The sequence below is a fragment of the Myodes glareolus genome, chromosome 11 (assembly GCF_982192425.1).
Source record: "Myodes glareolus chromosome 11, mMyoGla1.1, whole genome shotgun sequence".
In the NCBI taxonomy this organism is placed as follows: Eukaryota; Metazoa; Chordata; class Mammalia; order Rodentia; family Cricetidae; genus Myodes; species Myodes glareolus.
The window spans coordinates 14,784,597-14,807,426 of NC_142036.1; the positions used below are offsets into that span (position 1 = coordinate 14,784,597).

Sequence of the window (22,830 nt, forward strand, 5' to 3'; positions counted from 1 at the left end):
CTTCCCCTGGGGTCTGGCAGGCTGGCCTAGGGCCTGAAGCCAAAAATGTCAGCCTAGGAGGTGGGATTGAGGGTTGGCAGGTGCGTGGCCGGAAAGGGAGCTCGCTCAGCTGACAAGGAGTCCCCAGTGGGACTGTTGGGAGGTCTGAAGGTAACCACGGGGGCAGCACTCTGAGGCTAGGGGTCTGCCTCTGCTTCTGAAGTGCCTAAACTTGTTCACACATAGACGTGTAACACAAATCTGCACACACACATATACACACATGTACACAAACATGTACACACAGGTCAGATGACTCAGGGTTCTGGTAGGATGCTTGGTCCTGGATATGCCATGTGCTCAGCAGTCAGAGGCTCCTGGGATCCCATGGTCTTGGTCTGCTCTCGCACTTTGTCTGTAGAGTGGAAGCATCCACCCCACAAGGCACCTGGGAGCATTAAAATAGTTCTCACAGTAACCACCACCGCTGGCACATCTCCAGGCTCTGTGCCCAGTATTCTTCAGACTGTGCCCAGCTGTTTAGTGAGGCAGAAGGCTCCTGGGAACCATGACTACAACTTGAGGGCCCAAGAGCTCCTTCTATCCTCAGTCACCAGGGAACCCCACTCAGCCTACCTTTCTTGTTGGGCTGTGCTATCTGCAGTTCTCTGGTTCCTCTGTGCCTCAGTTTCCCCACATAGAAGAGTCTTCTTGGCTCTGACTATACTTTGGCCTGCAGGCTCCAGCCCCACTTTAGCTCCTGACTGACTGTGGTGAATACAGAGGCAGAGGTGGCTGGCCAGAGCTGCAGATACTTCCTACAGGCTTTACTCCAAGATTGGAACAAGAACAGGGAAACAGAGGGCGTGGCACAGGCAGCCAAGCAGCTGGGGTTTTCCCACAGATGGAACAATGCCGGGCAGAGATGGCCCAGGGCCCAGCCATGCCTTGCAGGCCTGGGAGCCAGTGCATGTGAAGCTGCCAGTGACAAGAAGAATCACACTGGGAGCTGAGTGCTGGCACCAAGGTCCCACCACGCCTGGAGACAGGTAGGGTGTGGACTCTATTAATGCTGTCGCAAGCCCAGACACAATTGTGTCTGCAGCTCTCTACTGGGCTGGGCTGGGCAGCTCAGCCAGGCCAGCAGTGTAGCCATTGCAAGTCTCCAGGCCAGCTACAAGGAGATGGGATGTACCCAAGAGTGAACGAGCCTCATTTGACTCACAAAGCTCTGCTCCTACCTCAGTACTCCCTGCCCTCCCCACCCACTGACACCAGTTCTGGTCCAGGCACAAATGACAGATGGGGAAAAGGGTGAGGGAGCAGGGAGAAGAGCTGGACACGGCTCAGATCTCCTGGCTATCGTTCAGGTCTCCTGTCGCACTGCTGGGGGATGCCATCTTCACTACCCTGAGGCCATCAAGGTCACTCCAGGAAGATGTGCCACCCAGCAAACAGCGACCTTACCCCACACCAACAGGCATGTGGGCTCAGGGGATTCTGTGGATCCCATTTGTGCTGCAGGTTCTTCCCACCGCCTGTGACCGCAACTGAAAACCAGACAGGTGTTTGCTGGGGGCAGACCTCTTCGCTTTACACTCAGACCGCCAAGGTGTTCCTTCAAGGGCCTGCGAAACAGCCGTCCTCCTTACTCAGGAAGTACACGCTGAAGGTGTTCCATAAAGCCAATGAGCTATGTCTGCACACAAGCAAAACCGCCATGAAACATTATTGCCTTGCAATGTGGCGGCACTGGCTGGCAGCAGCACCAGGTGGCAGCAGCACCGGGTGGCACTGAGTGGTGGGCAGCCAGCTGTAGGAGCAGATCCTCCAGCCAGGACAGAGACAACCCCCTCTGGGTAGACATTGGGTACCTTGACTGCTCCCCCATCCCCCTTCAGTTTCTTTCAAGTTTGTTGTTTTGAAGTCACATGCTGCTGACATTCCAGCCCCATTCTTACACTCCCATGGAGCACTGAACATGTTAAACTGGAGTCCAAATATGGCTCTTTGGGGCTATCCTAGGCTATCTGGGGCTATCTTGCTGCTCCTCAGGAGAATTGGCTTGAATGACATAGAGCGTGGGGTCCACTCTTCTCTGGCCATCTTGGTATAGTTGACCAGGCTGAGCTGGGATTGGGCCACGCATGAAACTCAGGGTCCATAGCTTCCCAGCATCAGATAGTGGGGCCCAGGAAGGTGAGGACATTGGGAATTCACAGCTCTACAAACTTAGGACGGAGCAAGACAGAGCTCATGCTGTGACCCCATAAGCCTGTGTCTTATGCCTAGTTGTTGCAAGCCCTGGTTGGCACTAATTTATTGCAAATTGTTTGGGGAAAGTCAGTTTAATTAAAATCTAAATGAAGCTCCCAGGAGGCCCCTCCCCCGGCCCTGCTGGGCATAATGAGGAGGCAGGGGCATCTCACCATCCGAATGGCTTTCATGTTTTTGTCATCACGAAGCCCCGAGATAATAAAATTTATTCATAGAATTCACACTCCAGTGGTGTAAATAAATGCCGGGCTGAAGTACGCAGAGAATAGTGCAGAATCCAAACCGGAACCAGGCGTCGACCCTGCGACCATTTCCTCCCTTTGTAAATCAAAGCAGGGTGCGGCGTGGAGTACAGCCTCCCCAAGATTGATACAGACTTGTCTTCAACCAGTCTATGGAAGCATTGGTCTGGGCTTGTTTCAGCGTGGACACATTTGTCTGAGAAAAGGGGCCTCTGTGGAGCCCCAGCCTGTGCCCAGACCAGAGGAAGCCAGGACAAGGTGACTCCTGGACTTGGAACCTTGTACACCCTGGCCACGTCTTTTGCTCTGTGGAGCCTCAGTACCACCCTGTAGTAGGAGGTACCTGAACTGGCAGATCCTGCCCACCCATCTCAGGCAAAGTTCTCCTCCCTCTGGGTCCCATCCACTCAGCCCTTGGCTAGTCAGCTTGCCAGAGCCTGGGTAACCTCAGCTGTAACCAGAGTCATCATGGCTACTCCGGGGTGGATGGTGAGAGCGGCACCAAGACACAGCAGATGCCAGTGGCGGCCACTTCGTCAGGAGCAGCCATTTGCTCAAGACCCCAAGGACCCAAGGCAGAGTCTGTGTTGCAAATTGTGTCACAGATAGAGGCAGATGGATGCATGGATGGACGGATGGATGGATGGATGGATAGATAGATGGATGGATGAATGGATAGATAGATGGATGGATGGATGGATGCATGGACGGACAGGTGTGTACGGTTCGAGGCTAGAGAATCCCAACAGCCCTGGGAATTTGCCAAAGGCTCTTTCCTCTCTGCTCTGGTGGCTGTCACTGCTGAAGGGGGCAGGGTGAGACAACACTTCATCCCGGCACTTGAGAGGCTCAGCTTCCAATCACTCTTCAGACAGGATTGGAACAAGATGTCACTTCTGTGCTCCACAGCACACAGCAGCTCCACTGCCACTATGCTTCCAGCCAGAGGACTCCCCAGGGGGCAGACATGCTATCCCCACCCTCCCCTCCCACAGCTGGGCGTCCTCCCCTCCCCAGGAGCCTTCCGCCAGCGCCGGCTGCACCTGTCGCCCTCACCGAGGCTGCAGTTAAACACACTTCGGGGCTTTTTATCGTGGCCTTCTCCGGTGTTATGATAAATAATTGAAACTAAACCACATGTGTCAAAATAGACGACACTCTTGCAGAGGGGAATGAATCTCTACAGCCTTAGCTATCTTTCTCCTGAGATGCCATAAAATGAGGACATTCATTGAGGGGCAGACCTGGCATCCAGGCTTTGAGAGACAGGAATGCCTGAGGACTCCTGCCAGGGAGGTAGCGAAAAATGCATCTTGAAGGGCTGTGGCCCCCTCGTCTGGTGGCTTCACTTATGCTCCAACTCAAAGACCACATGCAGATAATGCCCCTGGTCATGACTGCCTACTGTTCTTTCTCCCACAGGTGCCATGCCTGAGCTCAGCACTGTCCAGCCCATCGGAACTCCAAGATGACTGGCTGGCTCTTTTGCACAACCCGAGAGCCGTGGCGATTCTGTCCAGGAGCGTGGCCACATTTCTCTGAGCAGATGGCATGGTGAGCTGTCTCTGTGTGTGATTCCAGCTGTGAACACGGCTGGGAAAGGGGACACAGTTGGGGCCAAAGCACTACCACATGCCCGGAGAAGCCTGTCCCAACCTCTGCTGGGATCCCTGAAGGTAGAGAGGGCTGAAGCAAGGGATGATCTTGTCCTGGCAGCATGGACCAGGCTGCCTCCAGCAGGCTACATGCATATCATTACGCCGTGATTTACATTTCTAGCCTCGCCAGGTGCTCCCGCCCACGTCAAGTACATGCACCGATTTTTTATGCAAGATTGAACAACTTAACGGCCTGAACAAGTCTGATGACAAGACTTTAATTGCTATTTTTCTCCCTCCATCCCTCAAGAGAGCTATATGCAGACATTTAGAGAGGTATTTTATAAAACAGAAAAGAAAGCAATCCAGAAAGTTCCTTGTAAATTTGCCTCCTGAGCCTTGTGGTAGCAGGGCTCTGCCGTGCAAGGGGCTCCGTGGCTTTTATCACCTTGGCTCCAGGGTTCTACAGTGCCTTTTCTGGGGATACATGGGGATGGGAAGTCTTTGGCCTCTAGCTGGCCAGTGCCTGGCAAGGAAGTCCTGGGGGGACAGATCTGAGACCCAGATTCCAACCCAATGGCTCTCTCCAAATAGCTGAGGATTCCTGCCTCATCGCTCAGGGGCTCCCATTCCTGGTTCTCTATCAAAATACACACATTTTCTGCCCTCTAATCCATTCATGTACACATCAATGTGTACACAGTGAGTACTGTATGCAGGCCTGGGCTCTCTGGTGAGCACAGTTCTCCTGATAGGCCTGAATGGCAGGCATAGGGAGTAGATAAGAAACCAACCCAAGGCAGACATGCACTATATAGTCCACCGAGTGGCTAGTCTGGGGATGGATTTGGGGCAGGTACAGTGAGCCAGGAGCAGCAGAGAGGGCTGAAGATTGGGGCGAAGTCCCCACAAGCTGCTGCACATTGCCCGTGGGCTGTGGGCGTCCATCCACATACATATGCTGGGGACAGCGCAATCAATACCATCAATACTTGACTGCCGTGAAGACGATGCCAGCGCTGTCTGTGGAAGCACGTTTTGTCTGGAAAATGCATAAATTCTTGGGTCGGGGATGGAAAAGGGAGGGAGAATACCAATGATCATAATTTGTTAGCCAAGGATCCCACCTCACCTTTAGTACAAGGCATGATAAACACCTCGAGAACACGGGAAATGTATTCAGGAGACCAAATGGAAATCAATCTCTCTTTTCACAAATCTGCACCCTTTGGTAATTCTAAGAAGCTGTCTGGGCTGTGTTCGTTGTTCATTCACAATGTGTTCAAAGGACTCTTTAAGGTTAGAATTTTCCTTTTAAGAAATTGCTCAGGGCGGTGAGCTCTCTTGAAGAGCTACCGGCTGACACCTCTCATTAGCGGCCTCCGCGGGGCTGAGGACCACTTGGGCTGAGAGCCAGGTCCCAGCTGATCTTTGTCCTGTACAGAGGATGGGGTAGAGGGGAGCTGGTGGCAGACAGAGCAAAGCTGGGAGAACACAGCTGACCAGGGCCTCGTAGAAAAGGACTCCCGGACCTTAGCGCCCCTCTCCCACCTCCCAAGTGTGGGTTAAGTTAGGAATCTGCTCCCTGACCGTATGTACGTGTGTTTGCCCTACAGGCCTCTCTTATCCAGTACCTGTCTTGTGACCTGGCTGGTCCTGTCTCCAGAGGTGAGCCAAGATCAGAGCATCCAGTAGTGTAAAGGAGATGACAGGAACCAGGCTCATCCCAGGCCTCTGGGCTCACAGATACACAGGCACACATACAAATGTGCTCGTGTGTTCACATGCATACAAGTGCACACAGTCATCAAGCAGGTGTGCATATATGTGGCATACATACTTATAAATGCCCAGGCACACTTAGGTGCATGTGTACATCCATGCTTACACATGCGCTTACCCTCACAAACATGTGTACACCAGGCCAGGCTAATGCACACAGCAAATGTTAGGTTCAGGAATGATCCAGAGGTTCAAGTCTGAGATCAGGTGTCAGTGAGGCTCCTTGTTAGTTCCAATCTGGCCGAAGAAGCCTAACAAGGGCACTGCATGGCTGCAGGCTCTAGGGCCCTGCTGCTGTGGGTTAGACTGCACGGTAGGGTTGGGGTGGGGTTTCTTGTCATAGCTGCACACACACATGCACACGTACACGCACACGGGCACATGCACGCACGCTTATTCAGTCATACACTCCAGTCACACACACTCACACGCATGTACATGCACATGCACACTCTCACACACACATTTTGCATACTCATACACACGCACACAACATGTACACATGCACATGCACACGCACATGCTCACACATGCACACGCACATGTGCTCACACACACGCACACATACACACACACTCACACACACCTTATCTCTACCCCCCCACACACACACATAGCCCTTGGCTCCTCCTGGTTGTTCTCTGGGACTGGTTTTGACACCCAGTGAGGGGGAGAGGCTGGGCCAACTGCCATGAAAGGCCTTTGGTGTGGAGGGACCGGAGGATCCCAGCCCAGCAAAGGAAATATTGAAATTAAATCCTTTCCCGGGGTTGAGAGAACTTCCGTCCTAATTAAATAGAGGGGACTCCTGGGCCTTCTGTCAGAGCCGGCCTGCCCTGGGAGGGAGGGAGGAAGCAGATGCTGTCCTTGGAAGGGGAGAGGGAAGGGGTGGTGGGCGGCTGTCCCCCTTTGATGCTGATTCCAGGCACACACACTCATCACGTCTAATTAAGGCCAAGCCTGTGCCTCCTGTCCTGAGGCACAAATCCATATTCAAGGGCTGGGTGGGGACCACAGGCAGCCTATGTGGGCAGCTGGGAGAATCCACCCTCCCCCCCGCCTGCCGCCACACACACACATACACACACCGTGTATGCCGCTCCTATGCCTGGCCCACTAGCTTTGACGTCTGTCATTGTTCTTCCTCAGCTGACTCTCTACTGAGGAAAGCCCTATTCCTGGGGACAAGGGGCAGGAGGGCCCAGTGCAGAGCCCTGGGGAACCTTTGGCACTAAGTCCCACGGAAGGTGGGATAAGCAATGTGCCGCAGGAGAAGTCTTTGATCACGGTGTGTGGTAGAGAGAAAGGAAGCAGGTACACAGGATACAGATGCCTGAGCCCTGACCCTGCAAGGCAGCCTTCAAACCACCACCATGGTCTCCCATAGGTCCATCCTAAAACAAGGTAGGGACACAGGAGGGACAGAGAATCACTCTGTGAAAAATTCAGAAGGAAGTCATGATGGCCCTGGACCCACACCCCTGCACTTCCCATCTCCCAGTAGACTCCAAGAACCAGGGAGCCCAGAGCTGCAGAGCAGAGTTCCCACACCCCTACTCCAAGACTGCCTCCTGCCCTGTCATTTGTACTCAGGGGCCTGGCGGCAAAACTGGACAGTGGGGGACCCCCATGTGAGTTAAGAGTTCTCTGTCCCTGTGTGTCTGTGTGAATCGGTGAGTGTGTGGTGTCTGCTCCCACAGGTACCCCATGTGAGTTAACAGTTCTCTGTCCCTGTGTGTCTGTGTGAATCAGTGAGTGTGTGGTGTCTGCTCCCACAGGTACCCCCATGTGAATCATCACTTCTCTGTCCCTGTGTGTCTGGCTATGTGATAGCGCCTTTGGTGGGCTGTCAGTGGTCAACAGGATTTGGAAGCAGGATGCTGTGTCTGTCATTGCTGTGGGTGAGTGAGTGAGGAGACAGCAAGCTTAAACCTGGAGGCCCCAGGGATAAAAGCCACCCTCAGTGGCATAGGAGGAAAACCATGGCTGAGCCAGAGGCTGGGAGACAGAGGAAAACCTGCTCCACAGTGTGGCACTGAGGGCTCCCTCACAAATAGCTGATGTTCTGGGATAATTCGTGTGAAGGTATGAATGAGCTCCCAGTGTGGTCCAAGCTGCTGTCTTCTCCCTTTACCCTGAGTCTGGGAAAGGCTCAAAAGTTCAGGACTTGACAATGAGAAAGAACAGGTGATCACAGGTTAAGTGATGGTTGGAGTTGTGTGTGTGTGTGTGTGTGTGTGTGTGTGTGTGTGTGTGAGAGAGAGAGAGAGAGAGAGAGAGAGAGAGAGAGAGAGAGAGAGAGATTGTCACCCAGTCTTGTCTCCAAATCTTAAATTTTCTACTTCAGTCTCATGAGTTGAGTCCTGGAGTCATAGGCTTATACTCCTACACCTGGCCAACATACAGGTTTTATATACATAGATACCCAAGCCAGCTGTCTATTGGAACCCATGGCAAAGTTCATGGGAGCTGGACAGAAGTGAACCAAAGACGATCTTGACCAAGTAGGAGTTTCTCAATAGATACAAGGGAAGAAAGATTCTAGGGAAGGCTAACTTCTCACAATACCCTTATGCAGAGCAAAAACATTGTCTTTTGGGGGTTTGTTTTCTGTTGATTGATTTGATTTGACCTCAACTTTCCACGCAGCAAAAGATGACCTTGGGTTCTGATTCTCCTGCCTCCCTCCAAGTTCGAGGACTATAAGGTGTACCCGCGCACCAGCCCTTGCAACAACATTCGTCAACAGTGAGGGTGGGGCTACGCTCCAACCCATTATGTACCTACATGGAAATGGGCAGGTGTCACATGGTTTATAAGCATATTACTATATAATAACGAGCAGTCTCTTTTTAGAAATCAAAGAGAGAATAAAGGGAAGGGGGATAGGAATAAAAAAGTGAAAGAAACTCTCTGAGGAAAGAAAGCAAATGGTTTCCATCAACAAATGTGAAGGAGGTGAAATACCCCTGAATGGGAGGAGGTGAAGCACCCCTAAACGGAAAGGTGCAGCTCCCATCTCAGGAGTGCAGAGCAGTGGCCTTGGTGTGAAACACCATGAGACGCTGAGGTAGGAGACCCAAAGCTCCCGGCCAGCCCGGGCTGTACAGCGAGACCGTCTCCACACAGGCCAGTCCTCCTATAAACCTGTGTCAGCCTCGAATGGAGGTCGTCTTTAGCCATGATTTAGTTTTTAAGAGACCGTGTATGACTTTCCTGCATTTCAGGCTGCACTGTCCTGCCCTTGGTGGCAGCTCAGGTCTCCATGTCACTCCTGGCTGCTCTGGGTTGTGTTGAACCAGCCAGGACGAGTGTCAAAATCTACATGTGCCATCTTTGATTGCCACTCTTCCAGCCTTCCTGCCTGCCTACCAGCTCCCCTCTTCCTCCCTCCCTTCCCTTCCCCCCCCTTCTCCCTCCCTCCCTTCCTTCCACTGGCAGCCAAGGGGCCTTAAGCTCTGCTTGCGTGTTTTTCACTGGACTTAGTTGCATGCCATCCTGGTTGGTGTTGGTTGCATGCCATCTTGGTTGGCGCACTCAGGAACCTGCCCCTGTGCTGTCCTCCTCAGAATCTGCTAGCAATGACTGGTACAGGCCACCACTGAGTGTTGTCCTACCTCTGCCCAGGGTTCTCAGACGTGGAAAGGTTTGTCTTGTAAGAGTGTACTTGGCTGCTACAAGAATCTGAATTCAGAGGTTTGCTTTCACGGTTGGTAGCAGTGACTTGTCTTTATTCTGACTCTAGTGTATCATCCAGCAAGGCTGTGGCTTCTCCAACTGATTCACCACAGTGCCTGGGGTGTTGGCAGGTGCTGCATTGTGTCCCTCCAAAGTTAATTTGCTGAAGCCCCTGACCCCCACACAGCAAACTGAAGATAGAGTCTCTGGGGTCAACTGAGGTCACAAGCGGCGCTCTAATTTGATGAGAGTCCCTCCCTCTCAGACTTCCCTTCTCCCTTCCTGTCTTTCTCTCCTCCTCTCCTTCTTCCCTCATTCTCTCTGCGCACTTCCCCCACCCTTAATCACTGAAGATATAAATGAGAAGCAGCCAACCGGAAGCCAGAAAGTGGACCCCACCAGAACCTGGAATGCTTCTAGACTCCAAACCAGAAGGAACCAATTTCTACCATGTAAGCAGCACAGCCTAGGCCCTAAGGACTGAATACTGCCATCTTAGTTAGACCTTAAATGTCCCAGCACCATGTCCGCTCTAGAAGTGTCCAGCCTCTCACTTCCTTTTCGCCCTCTGAGCGACCCCCATGGAGTCCACCCCATGCCCTTACGAGTTAATTAGCATAGATACCAGGGGACCCTGTATGGGCATCAGGACTTGCTTCCGGTTCTCTTCTTGGTGTCGTAACCTAAATTCTGACCATCTTACTTCCACCCCCAACCAGGCCTCTCCATCCCGATCTGCATTCAGGATAGTGCCTCCAATGGAGGTGGGGACACTAGAGGGCTTGTCTCCCTTGCCTCCCTCTGTCAGGAATCACAGCCCCGAGCTTTCTGCCCACCTTCTGGAGGGAATGGCTCCTGCCTGCTACTGTTCAGAACAAAGGAACAACCTCACTGGTTCTCTACTGGTCACAGCAACTGTCAAGGCTACCTGTAATCTTAGCATTCTGGGTGTTCAAGTGGGTGGATTGCAAGTTCAAGGCCAGCCTGGGCAGTGAGTGAGAGATCCTGTCCTAAGACTGTAAAAAAGTAACAGTGAAAAGCAAACCGAACACGTGCCAAGCATGCTCACAGCTCTGGGTCCAATTTCTACCCCTGACAAAAAGAAACAAAAGATACAGCTGTTTCATTTATGCTCGCATGCACATCAGCTAAATTATGCGTTGTGGTGCAGCACATCCTCACAGATGTGCACCCCGGAAGCAAGGCCGACTTTACACAGACGAGAACACCTGTAGCTGGAGCCCAGGGCAGACGCGAGCATCTCCAGCCTCACAGAAGCCCCGAGTCACGCCCCTGGCTTTGACCTTTGATCAGAGCATACGGGCACTCTGTCCTTCACCTCTGGCTTCCTTGGGTCATGCTGCATCCCCTGAGCTACACACAGCAGTGGCTAGTTCGCTCATGGGCTAAAGTCAGCAGTGTGTTCAGTCATTGTGGGTAGTCACTGGGTATTTCTGGCTTGCAACTACTGAAGACAGCTCTAACTACTTTGAACAAGCAACAAAATACGGGGCTCTGTGAGGAGACTTGGTGGTGGGGACACAGGACTGTGTCTGCTCAGCTTGGCCAAACAGTGCCCACTGCACAATGAAGTGACACGGGACACTCTCAGGTCTCTGCTCGCAGGTTACATTTTTCCCACTTTCCTGCGGTCACTCACTGTGGAGATCAGGTCACACTGTGGTCACAGCTCGGGTCCTTCTGATGACTGTCAACATTAACCTTCGCTCTTGATCCATGTGGGCCCTTGGATGTCTTGTTTTCTGAAGTTCCTAATATTTTTGCTTGTTTTTTCTATTGATTTGTTTTAGAAACTGTGTGTTGGGTTTTTCATCAGATAGGTGCATTGTGAGCCTGAACTCTTGGTTTGTGTTTTGGCTGAGCCATGCCTCTGAGCTAACAGCCAATTATCAGTGCTCCTGTAGGGATAGCCCTGCTGCATCCCTACTCAGTGCTCCTGTATAGACGGCCCTGCTGCATCCCTACTCAGTGCTCCTGTATGGACGGCCCTGCTGCTTCCCTACTCGGTTCCCCCCACCCTACATTTTGAGCCATCTCCACTCAGGATGATCCTGAGCTATGGCCCTGCCCTGCATGCTCTTCTCATCCTTTGTTTCAGCACCATCTTGACAGGCAGGCCTTTCCGTCCCTGCCTACATCATTGATAAAGAGTATCAGACAATGCCGGACTGATGTCAGTCCCCTGTGGCGCTGCAGACCTCCCTGCAGGGTTACACGGGGCCATTAGCTAACGCCTTTGTCTATAATTATATACAACAGGCAACATTCACTTAGCAGATCATCTGGGATGCGCTTCCCATTTCATCCTCGCGAACCACATGGCAGACTCCACAAACGGCTGCCCAAGTCACGGCAATCACAGCTCCCTCATCTGCGGGCTAAGGACCATGACAAGGAAAGACAATGAGGTTAGTCTCACACGATCAGCTCTCAGAAGCCAGCATAGTCGGGGAGCAGAGGCCTGGGGGGGCTTGCCAGCGCTCTCAACACCGCGCGCATTCTCTCTGCTCTGGGATGAGATGTGCGCTAAGAGCTGATATTTTAAGAAATCGGCAGGGGCCCTTCAAACCAGAGCAGATTTTCCTGACTGAGCTGAGGCAGGTTGCCTAGCAACTAGCTTTCATTACGTCATTGCCAGACAGATTCTGGGTACCTGGTACTCGGAAATGGGGTGAGGGGCACACAAGTAGAGAGGACAGGAGGGTCACTACTGACTGGCCCGGGCAGGCCTGAGAGGCTTCCTGGAGGAGGTGATGCTTGGTCTGCGCTCTGGGCTGGGTTTAGTAGTGGAGTCAGTGCAGATGGTGTCGGCGTTTGGGATGAGACCTGGTGTATTAGCTACTTTTCTCATTCTCGTGACAAAATATCTGACAGAAGCAGCCTATGTAAGGAGGTGTTTGTTTTTACTTGTGTTTGGAGGCTGCAGTCCAGTACTGTGAAGAAGGCAGGGCAGCCAGAACATGAGAGAGTTGGCCATGTGTCTGCAGCCGGGAAGCAGAGAGATGAGCTGGTGCCTGCCCACTTTCTCCTTTTTCTTCCGTCCAGTATCCATGCCTGTGGGATGGTGCTGTGACCTTCAGCGTGGGCCTTCCCTTCTCAGTGAAATCTCTCTGGAAATGTTCTCTGAACACGTGTTGCCCAGATAATTCCAAATCCTGTCAAGTCGATGATGAAAATGAAAGTGTCCCCCAGGTTCTCCTCTGAGGTGCTCCAGAGACACTGAGGCTCCTTCCCTGAGGATGTTGATTCCTGGAAGCATCTGACCCCTAAGCCACAGCCTGGAGGTCCCCAGAACGTCTGAGTTGGTGTGAAATCAGACAGCAGCCACAGGGCTCTCAGCTCTGGAGTTCCAGCCGCTATCGCTGGTTCTGGTGTGTCTGGAAGGGCTCTGTGTACATGACAGCCGGGACCATGTGTCCTTGACAGTCTTCAGACAATGGCATACCATTGTTAGGAAGAGAGGGGCCTCCTGCTCTGTCTGATGTCTCACAAGCCTCCAACTCTGTCCAGTCGGGCCACCGGAGGTGAGTGTACAGGGTCCTACCTCAGAGGCCAGGGTCCATCATGGCTCTGTGGTCACCATCTCGACTTTGCTTTGGAATGTTCCAGCATAGGCATCATGCTTTGCGCTGCCCAGGGTCTGCCACAGGGGAAACTCGGCTGACTCAGCTCGTGGATGTCCCACAGTGCATCCTCTGTCCTGCAGTTTCTGGCCCCACAGGGCTCCTCTGTGTCCATGTCTACTCCCTGGATAGGACCATTGCATCCCTCCAAGGTAGATATCCTCTGACCTCACTGCATCCCTCCAAGGCAGATACCCTGACCCCACTGCATCCCCCCAAGGCAGATACCCTGACCCCACTGCATCCCTTCAAGGCAGATACCCTGAACCCGCTGCATACCTCCAAGGTCAATACCCTGACCCTTCTGCATCCCCCCAAGGCAGATACCCTGACCCCACTGCATCCCTCCAAGACAGATACCCTGACCCCGCTGCATCCCCCCAAGGCAGATACCCTGACCCTGCTGCATCCCCCCAAGGTAGATACCCTGATCCTTCTGCATCCCTCCAAGGCAGATACCCTGACCCCACTGCATCCCTCCAAGGCAGATGCCCTGACTCCACTGCATCCTTCCAAGGCAGATGCCCTGGCCCTTCTGAACACCCAGGAAAGAAATTTCTTTTCTACCAGTCCAGGTTCTCACCACATTAGGTATGAGTCCCCAAGGCACTGTCCCCAAAGGTATCTACTCAGCCTGTGCATCGGGAGCCTGAGCAGCAAGAAAGGTATGGCAATGTGAGGGCCCTGAAGTAGGGGTGGCTCTAGATGTGATTATGGTGTCCCAGCAAGAGCAGAGTCCAGTGGACACAGCAGAAGCTGTCAGAGAACAGACCCGTGCAGCTGGATTTGAAACAGGAAAGGTGCCGGGCCCGGAGCGTAGGCAAGTCTAGGAGCAGAAAGACCAGGTGGGAACATCTGGGTCCTGATTGGGGCACTACCTTGAAGACTTTTGTTATGGGGTGAGTTTAAGTTAGGGTGAGTTATTTTGCAGCAGGAATTTCACAAGGGACTCAGCTGTCCCACCTGCAATGTACCTCAGCCCCTCAGCTCCTGGGACCCCCTCCATACTGACCTCCGTGGGATCCTCTTGGACCTTGAGAATTTCGTCTCAGTGACATCTGCCTGGCAGTCCCTTGGGGAAGCAATGTCTCTGCCTGGGAACACAGGAGACACCCACACACAAGCAGCTGGGTTGAGAAGCTAAGACAGGCTGACTGAGAGATAGACACCAGGAGGGGGAAACACTCCATGGTCCCACCTACCCCCCCCCCCACGTCTATTGAGGAAGTCCTGCCCACAAACAGTGGGAGATGCCCTTGAGCACTCCCCCATCCCAGCAATCCAGGGAGGGGCCAGGTGAGACCCGCGTGTGGCTTCACTGTCTGATGCTGCTGCTTCCACGGGAGGCCTTAATTGACGCAGCAAAACAAACATTTGCTTTGGTGATCCACGCTGAGTTAGATACATGGCATTATTTTAATTAAGCCTTGTGACTGATGAATCTCAATAAAGCAGCTGTTCTGGAGTATCCAGGTATATAAATAAAAATAACATCAGGCCAGTGGCTTTGCGCAGGCTGTGTGTCATCAGGAGGGAGCCAGTGCAGGCTGCTTGGCATAGAACACTTGGGGACACGCTGACCTTGGGAAAGGCTACCCAGCGCTCCAGAGAAAGGGATTTTTTTCTTAGGGTTGGGCCTAGAGGGGGACCAGAAGCACTTGGGAAGTCTAGACCTTGGAGGAAAGGCTGGCAAAGCTCCCCTGGGAGGGGAATGGGCGGGCATCCTGACACCTCGTGCTCTTCGGCCATTACTGGGAGTCCACAAAGATCTTTCGCAGGAACCATCTTCAGCTGGGAGCTGGGGCTCCAACCCCTACAGTCCTGAAACTGCGTGTTCCACCAGGCACAGTCCCGGGACACCAGGGCAGGATGGAGGTTATGGGAGACGGCAGCGGGATCCTCAGCTCAACCACACACCCACAGCCTTCCCTCCTCCAGAAGATCCTATCCAATGTGGCGAGCATTATGGCCTGGATATTTACCATTTCGGTCCACCGTGAGATCCCTAAAACCCATCAAGGATCACTTACCCAACTCCCCTGGATCCTGTGGGCTCCGCTCCCCGATATAAAATGGCGGGCTTATGCCTCCTGCACATCCTCTCTGTGTGTATTCTAATCCACCTCCCCATGTCTTGAACTACCGAACTACACCATGGACAGTATGAGGAGCAGGGAACCACACAGGGTGTCTCCAGTTAGCATAGCAACCTGGGAGTATGGCAGGGTGGGTCTTGGTGAGATATCACACTTCCTGAGCAAACCAGCCAGCAACTCCAGGGGTAGAGGCCTGGGATCGCCCACAGGGGACATGGTCTCCACAGTCCTCGGTGCCCATTCGTCCCCCACTGCTAACTTGGCTTTCACAATGACTGTGTTTTTCTGGAGAAAGCCCTTAGGTCCTTTCTGATTTCCTTGTCCATACATCTCTCTCCATCTGGGACTTCAGCACCAGCATTATCCCTCCCCAGAGCAGCAGGGCAGGCCTCCATCAATTAGCTCCACCGTTAACTGAGCGGATAATGATCTGCGAAATTGGTGGAAGTTACGTTAAGTAGTTTGGTGGTTAATTCTGACGCTGTTGATATTTCTGCTGAAAAATAATTAAGTGTCTCTCATTGGCAAGATTTCGGCTTACAGTTGTAATGCATCTAATAATTTTATCATAAGTCATTTAACTTGGGGATTTGCTTAAATTCATTGCAGCATGCAACTGTGATAGACTCCACCAAAGGGGCGTGGCTTAGCATGGGCAAGGATTGATGCTGTGTTCATCGGAGACCATTACGCAGGGCCGCCAGCCTTTCTCCTGTGGTGTCTTATTGGAGTATTACTAAGTTGGCTGTCTTCCCCGAGGGTCCCACACTGGTCACCAGCTTGGCTAAGTTACACAATGGTTCCTCCAGTCCCAAACTTCTCCTCACTACACGCCACGCTGTCCCTGAGATCCTGCTGCTCCTCTGGCGCTGGCACCTGTCCTCATGGTGAGCTTATCCTGTAACTCAGACCCCACTGAGCCTTGCAAGGGGGAAGCCAGGCAGATGCCCAGGGAGACCCATGTCACCGAACTTAATACAGGAACCAAATGGTCCTGGTCAGCCAGGATCCCTAGGAGTCCCAGGGACACTCTCCTACCAGGATGGAAGAGGAGCTGAAGGTACCAACCCTAATACTAGAGTATTAGGCTTCTAGAGTAGCTAGGGCTTGAGGTCTCATCCAAATCCCTTCTGGGATAACAGAATCTTTCTCCTTGGGAATTAAGTATTGGTGATCAAAGGAGACCAGTGGGGGCTCAGTAGCTCAGTGTGCACTGGCCTAGAATAGGTATACCTGGAGTTTTATCCCCAATACCAGAGAGAGAGAGAAAGACTATATCAGATCTGAGCAGGGCCTCTGGTCTGTTTAGTGAGGCTGGCCATCTGGGTAAACACAACTACAAACACATGGCTTTACTCCCTCCCTGTGAGTCACTCCAGATGAGAGAATCCCCTGGCAGGGGTTCTGTACCCACACTGCTCCCCCTGGCTCCTCCACGCCAGAACAATGAGGCGGTTTTTATAGGGAGCAAGAGCTGACGATAGCTCATGGCCCAGAGACCACATGTCCCAATCTTCCATTGCCACCGAGAGACAGAGGACCAGTGAGAGCGAAGGGCTTCCAGTTGCTGAGAGTCAGGGCAAGGAGCAGAGCAGAGGGTAGGTCCCCTCTACCAGGGGCAAGAGCTTCAGATGCATTCTGTTACCTCCAGTGGATGCAGTCTTCACTCACTATTAGTCACAGCTGCAGGGCAATCATTCCAAACTCGGACACTGAAAGCAAGACACACTTTGTCTGAAAGCGCCATGAGTCAGGAATATGAGTGTGACTTAGCCCAAGCCACTGGGTCAGGTCTGTTAGGACACTGTGTCCAAGAACCAGTCACAGCTGCTGCCATGTCAAGGTTCAGTGCAGACGGAGTTCTGTTCTGGCTCTCCCCATGGCCAGAGCATCAAGTCCTAGCCATTATTTCCTTGGGACTCCACACAGGGCTGCCTAGTACCACAGGGCTGGCCTCCCCAGGGTAAGGATAGAAGGACCTTGAGGAAGAAAGCACAGCCAAATCAGAAGCCACAGTGTTTCGGGACCTGTCCCTGTCCCGTGGCTCTGCAGCATGCTAGTCTCTTGGATTGACTCTCCCGTAGAGAAGAGGCTGCAGCAGGAGGCCAGAGCACTGGGATACTGTGATTGTCACAGCCTCCTCCCAGGACTCAGCACCCTTTCCCATCACACACATTCTCAAATTCATGCACAAGAATGGACAGGGACTTAGCTGTCATTATTTCCCACCTCTGGTTTGAAACATGCCATCATGGGAGCCCCGTCTCTTGGAAGCTGGCTCTGGAATCTTCCCAACCCTCCATCGTTGATGTCACTACCCCTCTACAACTGGGAAGGGTCTACTGGCAGCTTCAGTGAGCTCTGGGCCTCTCTGTCTTCCTGGACCCAGCCACTGGCCAGTGGAGTATTTGGGACTGGTGCCTTGTCCCGACTTGGTATACAAAAAAATCTAAGTCCTTTAGAGCCATGAAGCCAACCATAGATGGGGATTGTGAGGCAAAGCCCATGTGGAAGGGACAAGAGTGGGCTCAGGAGAGAGCTGGACTCACCCTGGGGACAGGTGTCCGACAGAAGGAGACACCCAAGCCGGGGAAGTTCTCAGGACCTGGAAGGCAAGTTGAGGGTGACAGACTTTCCTGAAAGGAAGGTGTCAGCTACAGAAGGGCATTCATCAGGTGGGCCTGACCCCGTTTGCCCTTGGGGTGAAGGCCGTGCAGTGAAGGGGAACCAGAGCCCTGAGTGGCAAAAGCAGTCGCCATCTGACCTCTCCTCCAGGTGTGGCCTCAGCTTGTCCTGGTCACGCCTGCCTGTGTCTCTATCACATCTCGATAATAAATGAGATGCTCTGAGCAGGCTATCAATTTTGGCACAATTGGCTTTCCAGGGTCCAGGCCGTCTGCACTGCCTTTGGGTGGATAAACACGCAAGTCGGCCTTTGTTCCCAGTTTCCAAGAGACCGTTTGTCAGGGAGATTTATACCCACTTCCTGCCTGGGAGCTACTGCTGAGCCTCCTTGCTCATTCCGCTTATCTCTGGAGGGCACTGGCTCACCTTGAGTCCTTCTGGGAAGGATTCCTTGATGTGAGCACTGAGGCTGCACAGAAGGTCCCAGGTGTGGCACACGGAGCTCCCAGGCCAGCCTTGAAAACACCTGCTGGTAGCAACCAGTGGGAAATGAGGCCACGAAACTCTGGGACAGCCGGGGGAATTAAGGTCCCCTCAGGAACCTGGTATCACTACTAGGTCTGAGAGTCAGGAGGAGGTGAGCAGTGAGCCCACCCTGGGGAAATCTTCAAGTCCTGAGGGCCATGCCCAAGATTCCTCCCACCCCAGGTTTCTTGTGGCAGAAGACTTTGGATCAAGCTACCCTTGGCCCAGACAGCGTAACCTTGGGTTGATCAGCTGGTATTGGACACACATCTACAGGAGCCAGTTTGGTTTGGAGATGGGGCTGAAGCACCCTCTTTCTTTCCTATGTCTTATTTCTGTTTGGCAATGGAAAGAGGGGCATAGGATGCCCAGGGCTGAGAGTTTTCAACTCCTTCCCTGAGGGCTTTTCCAGTTTTGTTTTTGTTGCTGGAACAAATATCCAGACAATAAAACAAGTTAGGGGAGTAAGGGGAAACCAAGGCAGGAGCTCAAGCAGCTAGCCATGTCACAGCTATGATCAAGAGCAGAGAGAAACGAACACGCCCATGCAGCCTGTGTCCTCTCACCCGCTCTTTTCTGTTCTCTAGAGTTCAGAACCAGCCCCGCCTAGGGAATGGTGCTGCCCAGAGTGGGCCTGGCCCTCCTACATCAATTAACAATCAAGACACTGCTCTAAAGACAGCCTCACAGGCAAAATGATCTGGGCAGGCCCTCAAGCCAGACCCCTTTCTCAGTAATTCTAGGTTGTATCAAGTTAACAGATAGAACTAACCAGCACAAGGTCATGACTGCTCTGCCTCAGGATCCCCAAACATGGCTCTGGCAAAGGGAATCTGTAGACCAGATGAGTTCACAAGAAGAGGGAGCATAAATGAATAACAGGGATGCCTTTTACAACGATTCCGTTTTTTCCTTTGTAGACTTGGAAACTGTTGGGAGATCTTTGTCCCTCGATTGCCCCCCTGCCCCTGGGTTTGCTGCTCTTGCTCTCCGTCACTAGACTTCCCCTGGAGGGAAGACGGGCAAGGTCAAGTCTCTGATCTCCAACTCTGCCTGTGTGTTCCCACAGCATGGGAAGGCTGCCTCAGTGGGGTGACGGGCTCTCCCCCTCTTCCCAACACACCGCTCCACCTTCACAGCTTCCTGACTGCCTGATAGATGTGTATTTAACAAATCCAGGCCACTGGGTCCTGGCTAGCGGATTTGTCTCTCAGCTATTGCTTTTGGATCAGAACTCACAGGCACAGATAATTCTCACCTGGCAGAATAAGGTGAATGAACTCTCCAGTCACTCTAAGTGTGTATAATATTTTACACATTTTTCTTAAGTACTAAACTTCTCTGTCCCTTTTTGGGATATGTGTATGTTCCTGTGTGTGCAGGTGAACATGTGAGTGTGTGTATGTGTGGACACGCGTATATGGAGGTGAGAAGCGCTGACATTCTCCAGGAGTCACCCACCTTGTTCTTTTGTGGTGTGTGTGTATGTGTGAGTGTGAGTGTGTGTGTGTGCGTGTGAGTGTGTGTATGTGTGAGTGTGTGAGAGTGTGTGTGAGCGTGTGTGTGTATGTGTGAGTGTGTATATGTGAGTGTGTGTGTGTGAGTGTGTGTGTGTGAGTGAGTGTGTGTGTGAGTCTGTGATTGCTGATGTAGAGGCCAGAGCTGGTCCTCTGTCACTCAGCAGCTTGTTTTTGAGTCAGGGTGTCTGACTGGAGTCTGACTGGAGTTTGAGCCTGGAGCTCACTGATTGGCTAGACTGGCTGGCCACTATTCCTAGGGGTTGTGCCTCCACCCTCACCCCCCACTGGGACCACAGGCCACACCACCAGGCCCAACTTTTGATGTTGTTGCCGGAGATCCAAACGCAAGTCGTCACTTTGGCACAGCGAGCACCTCATCCTCTGCGCTGTCACCTGAATTCTACGTTTTTGTTTGGTTGGTTGGTTTGGTTTTTTGAGACAAAGTCTCTCCTCCAGACCTGGGGCTCACTGATTAGGTTGGGCGAGCTGTAGAATTCTGTTCCTGCCTCCCTAGTGCTGTGATGGCAAGTGTCATTATCTCGCTTGGCTTTTTAATGTGGGTCCTGGAGACCGAGTGTGGGATTTCTGGCTTGTAAAGGAAGCAATCAATCTCCCCACCCCCAAGTCAGAGTTCTGAATAAAACCTCTCTGGTGTGTTTTGAGTGGGAGATTCTACAATAAAGTCAATTTCTTAATAATCAGAGTGAGGATGTCCCGGGTTTCCATTTCTCCATGTTGCAGTTTGGAATAATGATTAATATATTTTTCTAGAAATTGCCTGTGAAGGTTAATCTTCATTGTCAGCTGGGCTTAACCATGGGAATAAACCCCGAGTGTCAAGAAAGGTGGGAAGGCTCGTTCTGCGCGTGGAAGATACAGGAGCATCACTGGGGTCCCAGACCTAATAAAAGCAGGAAGCGAGCTGAGCACCAGCATCCATCTCTCTCTGGGTCCTGACAGTGGGGGGCCGGCCACCAAGGACGCCTGCCGTCCCGTGCCCTCAGACAGAGTGCAAACCAACCCTCCTCCTTAACGGCTTTGGTCACATATGGCATTTTATTTCAACAATGAGAAAAGTCACTAATAAATTACCTGTTTCATCAATGTCCCACATTTATCAATATAGGTTGCTTGTGGTATGGATTTCTAATTTTTCTTTTCTTAGATTTTATATCAATAAGACCAATAAAGACACTATTTTCACGGCTACTGCTTGCGTGTGTCTTCTCTTATTTGTGTGTGTGTGTGTGGTGTATGCATTGCATGCTTGTGTGCATGTGGGGTTGTGTGTGCACACGTGTGAGTGTGCATGTGGAGGCCCACAGTTGACATCAGGCATCTTCCTTAGTGGCTGTCTACTTTATTCACTGACTCCGGGTCTCTTTCTTGACCCCAGAGCTCACTGATGTGGTCAGTCTTGCTAGCCAGTTTACTGCCATCTCTGTCTTCCAAACTATGAAACGACAGGAAGGCCCCCAAATCTATGTGGGTTCTAGGATTCGAACTCTGGTCTTAAGAGTTTCTTACAAGCAGTTTGTCCTTGCACTGCTGCTCACATTTTTAAGCAGAATTATCAAAACTTAAAAAGCGTTTCTTTAAAAATTACTTATGTTTGATTTATGAACAATAACGACACACATTTATAGAATACACTGTGGTGTTTTGATTGATGTATGAGTCACAGGAACAGTCGACCAAGGCAGTTGACATCTCTGCCTCCACTCTAGTCCATTGGTGGTGGGGACATCTCTGCCTCCACTCTAGTTCATTGATGGTGGGGACATCTCTGCCTCCACTCTAGTTCATTGGTGGTGGGGAGGATGTCTCAAACCTCTTTTCTTGGCAACTTTGAACTGTACAGCAATGCTCTGGACACATGTGCTGCAGAAGGTGCTGAAACCCGGGTCCTCTACAGGGTGTCTGCAGGCTCGACTTATCCCTTTGTTTAGCGGGTTCAGCCCCTTTCATCAATGTCTGCTCTTGTTTTTTATTTCCTTCCACTAGTTTTGGTGCCCTCTTTCCAGTTTATTGAGCGAGACGCTTAGCCTACTAATAGCCAGGCCCTTTTCTTTCCTAATTGAACTATTTAAACCAATTGAAATTTCCCACGTGCAATCCAGCAAGTTTTATTACTAAGTACTTGATCATTGTTATTTCAAAATTCCAGCTACCTCCCCGTATCTTCTCCAGCTGAGACTGTTGGTGAACTTCTGGGTGTTGGGTGTTTCTGGTTTGTTCTTTTGGTCACCAGTCGTGTAGCACTGTTCAAGGTACACACACTCTGTACAGTTTGACACCTTGGACTGGCTTCCTCGCCCTGATGGTTCCTGGTCTCCAAAAGTTCACCTCGCAGGGCTGGAGAGATGGCTCAGCAGTGAAAACGGCTGCTCTTCCAGAAGAACCAGGTTTAATTCCCAGCACCCACATGGCTGCTCACGACCATTAGTAATTTCATTCCCAGGGTGTCCAACTGCCTCTTCTAGATCCTCAAGCACTGCGTGCACGTGGTGCACAGACATGCATGCAAATAAAACACTCATACACATAAAATAAATAAGAATTTTTTTTTAAAAGTGCTACTTGCGTTGGAGGTCAGTCAGGAATGGTGTTCTGTGGAGTCACCTGGCGGGCCTGAGGCCTCCCTGGTCCCTGCTATCCAGAGTTTCCATCCAGAATCTCAGATGCCACATGACTCAGAAATCTGAGCAGATGTGAGGGAGGAGCGTTCCAAGAGCCTCCGGCTCTCAGGGATGATGATGCTGTGACCCATGAGGAACCCAGGAAGTCTCCCAGAGGAGGTGATACCTAACCTGCCACTTGGGGGTGCCCACTGAGTCCCACCTGTTGCGGGCAATGAAATGAAA

The 22,830-nt window shown here is 51.9% G+C and overlaps 1 long non-coding RNA gene across 1 annotated transcript in view; it reads left to right on the top strand.

Moving 5' to 3' along the window:
• Positions 1–21,175, top strand: part of LOC146892505 (uncharacterized) — a 35,923-nt gene extending 14,748 nt beyond the window's left edge. Inside the window, exons 2-4 of the long non-coding RNA XR_015004370.2 lie at positions 3,921–4,052; positions 11,837–11,985; positions 20,738–21,175. This is a non-coding gene — a long non-coding RNA (uncharacterized LOC146892505). The remainder of the gene's footprint in view (positions 1–3,920; positions 4,053–11,836; positions 11,986–20,737) is intronic.
• The last annotated feature ends 1,655 nt before the right edge of the window (positions 21,176–22,830 follow it).